The following is a 9,341-nucleotide window of genomic DNA, read 5'->3' as shown; positions in this document are numbered from 1 at the left end:
TTTGCGGTCAGGGCAGGGGCCCGGCCGGCGCGCGTGCGCGCAGCCCCCAAGGCCCCCCGCCGTCCACCCACCTCCTTTCTGTGAGGCAAGGCGCCTCCAGTTAACCCACACACGACCGATCGGAGGCAGAACGGTAGCCCCTCGGCGGCCGGCCGGCGCACGCGTGGCCGGCCCGAGCCCACCGCAACCGCTCACACGGCCCGCGCTCACCCGCCAGAGGGGAGCACGGGACGTGCGCTCGCCAGACCAGGCGGCGCCCTTCCCCACGTGGGAGGGGCGCGTCTCACTCGACCGCCTCGACCCGCACAGCCAACGAGCTCCCTCAGGACCCACGCGCGGACACCATGGCGGCGACCGGAGGAGGGGGCGCTGGGGGCGGGAGCGACACACCACCGCTCGGCCTCGGGCACCTGAGAGACAACCCGGGGCGCTCCAGGAGCACCGCAAAGGCCCAGGCGGAGCCAGCGCTCGCGCAATACCCGAGAGGGCAGCACGGCGGGCCAGCGGGACAGCACCCCCACCGCCGCGGAGGGGGGCGGCCCACGAGACTACGACCACAAGAGGCAAAAGCGAGGGGTGCCTGCTGCGTCAGAGGACCCCCGCCGACCCACGCCGGACGCCACGAGGCAGACGGCGGGGTCGGGACAGCGAGGTCGGGCCGGGTTCCGCACCCCAGTGCCTCCCAACGCACCGCCCACAGGCGGGGATGGGAGACGGGGGAAACCCCGCGGGCGGGACGAGAAGAACGGGTCTCATTCACCACGAATGCCCGCCCCTCGCCCGTCGCGGCTCGGTCCCGGCCCGGGAGAGCGTGACATCACCACATCGATCAGGGAAAGCATCCCCGGAGCAGGGTCGGCCAGCCAGCCACAGCCTCCCCAGAGGCCAGCGAGCAGATCAGCCTGGCCATCCCCAGCTCCAGGACGGGGGCGGCAGACAACCCGGCAGAGACGAGGAACGCCTGACACGCACGGCACGGAGCCAGCGGGAGTGGGGTTGTCACGGCCGCCCCAGGTGCCCGCAGCGGGGAGCGCACGGTGGCAGGGTAAGCCCGCGCCACCTTCCCCGCCGCCCCCAGGTGGGTCAGAGACCCGGACCCAAGGCGGCACCGGGAGCTGGGACGCTCGGATGCATGAGAGACCGGGCACACGGGCCCCAGCAGGCGGCTCAAGCACGAGCAGGGCCGGCTAGCCGGGTCACCGGGAGGCCGAAGACCCGCAACGCATCCAAGAGACCCAACCTCTCCAGCGACAGGTCGCCAGAGGACAGCGTGTCAGCAATAACCCGGTGGCCCAAAATGCCGGCTCGGAGTGAAACATATACCTCCCCAGGAGACAGGAGGTCGAGTCACCGACCACGCCGCCGGCCCAGGGAACCCGCGACACGGGCATCTGTCCCCAAAATCGCCACCATCGCAGCCAGACACGGAGCACCCAGGGCCCTCTGGTCGACCCCAGGACACACGCCGGAGCAGCGCCGGGCCAGGGACGTCCTCCCGGCCACCCGTGCCACGCAGGGGCCGGCCCGAGTCTCCAGAGCGAGACTCGGAAGCGTTTTCGGCCGTCCCCTCGTACGACCGGGACACACGAGGGACCGAAGGCCGGCCAGGTGTGACCTCTCGGGCCGCACGCGCGCTCAGGGAGCGCTCTCCGACTCCCCACGGGGACTGGCAAACAACAGGTCACGGCAGAGGGACCGCTCCCCGGCACCCGGGGGACGAGGCAGGACGGTCCCCGGCTCCCCACGGGGACTTGGAGAAAAAATTCGGCCGCTGCCTCAGACGGCCAGGATGCGCGCGGGCCCGCGACCGGGCCGGGAAGGGTGTCCCCAGCCTCCCGCCCCAAGCCCGGTGGGTCCCCGCGGGTCGCGGGTCAGGCCTCGGGAGCCGCGGCGTGCTGGTCGACCAACCCCGGCAGCCCCACACCCGGCTCTGGCCCGAAAGCGCAGCGACAACCTCTCCCCACATAAGCCTGCACGCCTGAGCTCTGACTCACAAGTGACGCGCCAGAGCTCTGGCGCGACCGGGACAGCCCGGCTGACGACGGCGGTCTTTCCGGAGCTCTGCCTAGCTCACAGCGGGGACGGTCCCCTCCCTCGGCAGCTGCCACCGCAGCTCCGGAAGCCAAGGGAACGATATAAAAGCGGCCGCCAGATGGAGTCCGACAACCGTCGCGAACGTCACCAAGACAGATCCGGATGGCAGGCCGGCCCGCGGACCGCAAAACCGAAACCGTGAGTCGAGAGACGCTATCCCGAGGCCGAAAACGCAGCCCCTGTACCCCAACCCCACAGAAACGGTCCCCAAACCCTGTCTCTGCATGGACCGCGACACAGTCAGAAGACAACCCACGGCGTGTGGATGTTCGGAGAGGCATCTCGGTGGGAGAAACAACAAGCAAGGACTCGGTCGCGGGTCGTTGAGGACACAGGGAGACACAGAATGCGTAGGCTCTTCCTGAATCCAGACAGAGGAGGAGGGAGGGAGGGAGGGAGGGAGGGAGGGAGGGAGGGAGGGAGGGAGGGAGGGCAGGCAGGCAGGCAGGCAAACATAAAGAAGGAAACAGAGAAAGAAAGAAAGGAAGGAAAACCTAAAGGAGAGAAAGAAAGAAAAGAGAAGAAAAAAAAGACAAATATCAATATAAGTATTTACATTTGGATATAGGTATAACATATAAAACTACATTAAAATAGAAAAAAATTTATATGCATACACATGAATGAACAGATAAACATGAATAAATAAAAAATAAGATAACATAACATAAGCAAATAGGCCAGGCGCGGTGGCTGACGCCTGTGATCCCAGCACTTTCAGAGGCTGGGGGAGAGAGAGAGAGAAAAAATATGAAAGAAAGAAAGAAAGAAAGAAAGAAAGAAAGAAAGAAAGAAAGAAAGAAAGAAAGAAAGAGAAAGAGAGAGAGGAAGAAAGACAGAAAGAAAGAAAGAAAGAAGAAAGAGTGAGAGAGAGGGAGAAAGACAGCGAGAAAGAAAGACGAGAGAAGAAAGAAAAAAAAAGAAAGAGGAAAGACAGGAAGAAAGACAAAGCAAGAAAGCAAGAAAACAAGACAGCAAGAAAGCACGACAGAAAGAGAGAAAGAGACAGAAAGAAAAAGCAAGAAAGCAGCAGAGAGAGAGAGAGAGAGAGAGAGAGAGAGAGAGAGAGAGAGCGCGCGCGCGCGAGCGCGAGCGAGCGAGCGAGCGAGCGAGAGAGAGGAGGAGGAGGCGAGGCGAGGCGAGGCGAGGCGAGGCGAGGCGAGGCGAGGCGAGGCGAGGCGAATCTACCTGCTTTCACTACATGTGGGGAGAATCAGGAAAGCCCCCACTAACAACAAGGCCTGAAGTGGAGCTGCCATCTGTGAAATCCGAGCAGAAGAGTCCACACGGGTTAAAGACACGAAGCAAGACAGGGAAACAACTGCTCAAAGAGAAGAACAATCTGGCCCAGCCAGGGTCTGTCTCCTGAAGTTGTGTGGGCAACGAGGGAGTGGGACGGAGGGAGGGAGTGGGACGGAGGGAGGGAGGGCCTCCGAGGCTCGTGTCAAACAATAAATGATAATAAAATAAAAGGAAGTTAAAAAAAAAAAATTGCGCATCATTCGTAGCATCACTGACGCCTTGAAAGGCGAGAGGCATGTGTTTATGTCACTGTGGGACTGTTTTCTTTTTTCTTTTTTTTTTTTCTTCCCTCTTTTCCCGGAAACTCACTTTTTAATTTTTTCATTTTCCTTTTCTTTTTTTTTTTTTTTTAATTTTTAATTTTACTTTCATTTTTACTTTTATTTTTAATTGTTTGAGAGGTTGTCTCCCTCTCTCGCCCAGGCTGGTGTACAGTGGCGCGATCTCAGCTCACTGCAACCTCCGCCTCCCAGGTTCAAGTGATTCTCCTGCCTCAGCTCGGCCTCCCGAGTAGCTGAGATTACAGACGCGCACGACCATGCCCGGCTAATTTTTGGTATTTTGACTAGAGACGGACGGGGTTTCACCATACTGGCCCTGCTGGTCTGACCACCTCGTGATCCAGCGATCCACCACCCTCGGCGTCCCAAAGTGCTGGGATGACAGGCTTGAGCCACCGCGCCGGGCCTAGTTATTCCTTTTATTTTATTTCTAATTTTTAATTGTACGTATGCATGTATGCATGTATGTATGTATGTATGTATGTATGTATGTATGTATGCATGCATGCATGCATGCATCTATCCTTTTTTTTTTTTGGAGACGGACAGAGAGAGACAGTGAGAAACAGAGAGAGAGAGAGAGAGAGAGAGAGAGACAGACAGACAGACAGAGAGAGAGAGAGAAACAGACGGGGGGGAGAGAGAGAGAGAGAGAGAGAGAGAGAGAGACCAACAGACAGAAGGACAGACAGAGAAAGAGAGTAAGACAGAAGACAGACACAGGGAGAGAGACAAGCGGGGGGGGGGGAGAGAGAGAGAGAGAGAGAGAGAGAGAGAGAGAGAGAGAGAGAGAGCGCGCTCCCCTTGGGCCTCAATGGTCTTTGCAATGTTCTTTCACAGATTCTGCAAACACAGTGTTTCCAACATTTGGAATCCAAAGAAAACTGTAACTCTGTAACGTGTCTCCACAGATGAGTAATCACCTCCGATGATAGTTTATTTCTGGTTTTTTTTTTTTTTTTTTTTTTTTTTTTTTTTTGAGACGGAGTCTCGCTCTGTCGCCCAGGCTGGAGTGCAGGGGCCGGATCTCAGCTCAGTGCAAGCTCCGCCTCCCGGGTTCACGCCATTCTCCTGCCTCAGCCTCCCGAGTAGCTGGGACTGCAGGCGCCCGCCACCTCGCCCGGCTAGTTTTCTTTGTAGTTTTGGTAGAGACGGGGTTTCACTGTGTTCACCAGGATGGTCTCGATCTCCTGACCTCGTGATCCACCCGTCTCGGCCTCCCAAAGTGCTGGGATTACAGGCTTGAGCCACCGCGCCCGGCCTTATTTCTGGTTTTTATCTGGGGAGTTTCGGTTTTTCTCCATAGGTTTCAAGGGGCTCCCAAAGTCCCTTCGCAGATTCCATTAAGAAGAATATTTCCAAACCGACGTATCAAAAGAATGCTTTAAGTTTGTGAGAGGAATCCCCACCTTACAAAACCGTTTCACACATAGGTTCTTTTTGGTTTTTATCTGGGGAGAATCTGTTTTTCACCCTAGGCCTCAATTGCAGCCCACATTCTTTTCACAGATTCTACTAAAAGAGGGCTTCCAATCCGCTGAGTCCAAATTAAGTTAGACCTCTGTGCGAGGAATCCACACACAGAGCAGTTGCTCAGATAGCTTCCTTGTAGTTGTTATCAGGAAATATGCGCTTTGCCACCATTGGCCTCCAAGGAGTCCCAAATATCCTTTTGCAGATTATACAACCTAAGTGTTTCCAACCTGCTGCACCGAAAGACGGGTTTAACTCTGTGAGATGAATCCATATATCACAAAGCCAATTCACAGAGAGCTTCTTTCTACTGCTCCTCTGGGGATATTTGATATTTGATTTTTCAACAGAGGCCTCAATGGGCTCCCAAATACGCCTTGGCAAATTCTAGAAAAAGCGTGTTTCCAACACGTGAATCAAAAGAAAGGTGTAACTCTGCGAGATGAATCCAATCACGCAAAGCCGTTTCACAGATCGTTTCTTCATGGCGTTTAGCGAGGGGATAATCTGGTTTTGACAGCAGGAATTAATGGGTTTTGAAATGTCTTCCCACACATTCTACAAAAAGAGCATTTCCAACCTGCTGAATCACACGCACGCACACACAAACAAACAAACAAGCAAACAAAGAAACAACAGGTTCTACGCTGGGAGATAAACCCAGACATCACGAAGCCGTTTCAATGACATATTCTCTCTGGTCTTTGTCTGGGGATATTCAGTTTTTCACCATAGGCCTCAAGGGCTCCCAGATGTCCCTTTGGAATCTCTACAAAGAGAGCGTCTCCAACCTGCCTAATCAAAACAAAGGTGTAACTCTTTAGGAAGAGTCCACACATCGCAAAGCAGTTTCTCAAATACATTCTTTCTATTTTTCATCTGGGAATATTGGGTGATTCACCATAGGCCTAAAGGGACTCCCAAAAATCCATTCAGAGAGACTGCCCAAAAAAAGTGTTTCTAACCTGATGAATCCAAAGAATGGTGTATCGCTAAGAGATCAATCTACGCATCACAAATCAATGTGACAGATAGCCTCTCTCTGGTTTTAATCTGTGGATAGTCTGTTTTCCAACGTAGGCCTCAATGGGTTTCCAAATGTCCCCTCACAGGTTCTACGGAAAGCGTGTTTCCAACCTCCTGGTTCAAAAGAATTATCCGTTCGAGGTGAATCCACACGTCAAAAAGCAGTTTCACCAGCAGCAGTTTTTCTCCTTTTCCTCTGGGGATGTTCACTTTCACCATAAGCCACAAAGGGCACCCAAATGTCCCTTCGAAGATTCTGCAAAGAACTGCTTCCAATCGGCCGCGTGCAGCGGCTCACGCCTGTCATCCCAGCAGTTTGGGAGGCAGAGGCGGGTGGATCACCTGAGGTCAGGAGTTCGAGACCAGCCTGGCCAAAACGGTGAAACCCCATCTCTACCAAGAACACAAAAAATTTGCCGGGCTTGGTAGCGGGTGCCTGTAATCCCAACTACTTGGGAGGCTGAGGCAGGAGAATCCCTTCAACTGGAAGGCAGAGGTTGCAGTGAGCCGAGATGGTGTCACTGCACTCCAGCCTGGGGGACAGAGTGAGAGTCTGTCTTAAAAAAATAAAAATATTAAGGAAAAAATACTACTACTACTACTACTACAACAACAAAAACAACAACAACAACAAAATGCTTCCAATCTGCTGAATCAACAGAAAGGTTTAACTCAGTAAGAGGAATCTACACATCGCTAAAAAGCAGTTTTACAGATAGCTTCTTGTTAGTTTTTATCTACCGTTTCCTGGTTTTCACCCTAGGCCTCGAATAGCTCCCAAATGTCCTTTTGCAGATTCTACAAAAGGGCCGCTTCCAACCTGGTATATCAAAAGAAAGGTTTCACTCTGTGAGATGAATCCACACACGACAAAGCAGTTTCAGAGACAGCTTCTTTCTAGTTTTTATTTGGGGATATTCGGTTTTTCACACTAGGCCTCAGTGGGCTCCCAAAGGTATACTCGCGGATTCTACAGAAAGAGTGCTTCAAACCTCCTCAATCAAAAACTAGTTGTAATTCGGTGCCATGAATCCACACATCACAAAGCAGTATCACAGAGAGCTTCTTTCTATTTCTCTGGTGGGGATACTCGGTTTTTCACAACAGGCCCCAATGGGCTCCCAAATGTCCATTCTGCTTCCAAACTGCTGAATCCAAAGGCAGTTTTAACTCGGTATGATGAATCCACACGTCACAAAGCTGTTTCATGAAGACCTTCTCTCTCGTTTTTATCTGAAAACATAAGATTTTTTTCACCATACGACACAAGGGTCTCCGAAATGTACACAGACAGATTCAACAAAAAAACCCTTCCAACCTGCTGAGTAAAAAGAAAGGTTTAACTCTGCGAGACGAATACACACACGACAAAGCAGTTTCACAGAGAATGGTGTTTTTTTGTTTGTTTGTTTGCTTGCTTGCTTGCTTTTTGGTTTGTTTTCTTGGGTTTTTTTTTTTTTTTTTTTTTTTTTTGGAGACGCACTTTCGCTCTTGTTGCTCAGACTGGAGCGCAATGGCGCCATCTCGCCTCACTGCGACCTCCGCCTCCCAGGTTCAAGCAATTCTCCTGCCTCCGTTTCCCTTCCCGAGTAGCTGGGATTACAGGCATGTGCCACCACGCCCGGCTAATTTTGTATTTTCAGTAGAGACGGGGTCTCTCCATGTGGGTCAGTCTGGTCTCGAACTGCCGACCTCAGGTGATCTGCCAGCCTCGGCCTCCCAAAGTGCTGGGATGACAGGCGTGAGCCACCGCGCCCGTACAATTGTATTGTATCGTATTGTATTGTATTTACATTGATTGATTGATTGATTGATTGATTGATTGATTGATTTATGCTGCCTGATCAAAGGTCACTCAGGCCCAGTCGTCAAAGTGGCGATTTCCTAGGCAACAAGGAAGGGGGGAGCTTGGAGGTGGGGGCGGGGGCGGTGGAGAAGACACAGTTGCCCCAGGCTGTGCGCAGGCGGCCTGAGCTTCCTTCCTCTGTTGAGGCCTCCATTTTCAGAGTAACAGTGGCCGCTAGGTGATGCCCGACGTCTGCCAATGAGACTGTCAGCCCGGAATGAATTGGGATCGCCTGGAGGGTGAGGCGGGAGGGGGAAGGATGGAGGCCCCCACAGCACAGTGGGTCACCGCGCCCTTCCAGGCGATCCCCACAACTAATCGACCAGGGCCCCTGGGGGCACACAGCCTAAGACCCCAGCCATCGGATCATCTGGAACTTCTGTCCGAAGACGAGAGACGAGAGACCGACTGGAAATTCTCTCGGTCAAGGTCCAAACCTAAAAGAATCACTGACACAGACACCAGGACTAACTAAGACAATTTGTAAAAGTTTCCGTGTTTTGGGTGAATCCGCGTATTTCTGGATCACAAAATTACTGATTTTGAACATTGCGGTTTTTCTACTCCTTACGTGTACGGTCCTGTGATAGACAGACCAGGGGGACTCCTCAGCTCAGAGTCCATGAGGCCAGAAGCTGACATCCTAAATTTCTATGTAGAATGAATTTCAGCAAGCCAGCCAAACACTCTGCCGTAAAACTGTCCGGAAGACAAGCGGTGGTGTTTCGGGGGCGGATTGGGGGGGGGGGGGGGAGCCGGGTGCGGTACGCTCACGCCTGTCATCCCCGCACTTTGGGAGGCCGAGGGCAGGCGGATCCCTCGAGATGGTGGCCATTGCACTCCAGCGTGGGCAACAAGAGCGAAAACTCCGTCCAAAACAAGAACAACAACAGAAACGTTAAGTGCCGTCTGCTGTTATTTTTGCTTCCCACCCCGAGAAGAACAGAATACAGCTGTTGTCTCCCTGCCCGCCTGCCCGCCTGCCTGCCTGCCTGCCTGTCTGCGTGCCTGTCTGTCTGTCTATCTGTCTGTCTGTCTGTCTGTCTGTCTGTGACAGGGTCTCGCTCTGTCTTTCGCCCAGACTGGAGTGCAGTGACACCATTGTGGCTCACTGCAGCCTCAACTTCCCCGGGGTTAGGGGATTCTTCTAAGGGATCCTACGGCCTCGGCCTCCCAAAGTGTTGGGGTTACAGGCGTGAGCCATCAGCACCCGGCCTGAGTTCATACATCTCTGGTCTCACTACGCCTTAACCACACGCCCGTGAAGCACTCAAGTCAAGAGAGAGTCGGCAAGAGACTTTCAGCATTCTCTCCCAAAA

The sequence above is a fragment of the Macaca nemestrina genome, unplaced genomic scaffold (assembly GCF_043159975.1).
Source record: "Macaca nemestrina isolate mMacNem1 unplaced genomic scaffold, mMacNem.hap1 Scaffold_97, whole genome shotgun sequence".
Taxonomy (NCBI): Eukaryota; Metazoa; Chordata; class Mammalia; order Primates; family Cercopithecidae; genus Macaca; species Macaca nemestrina.
The sequence above is the reverse complement of the archived record's forward strand: the minus strand, read 5'-3'. Positions refer to the sequence as shown.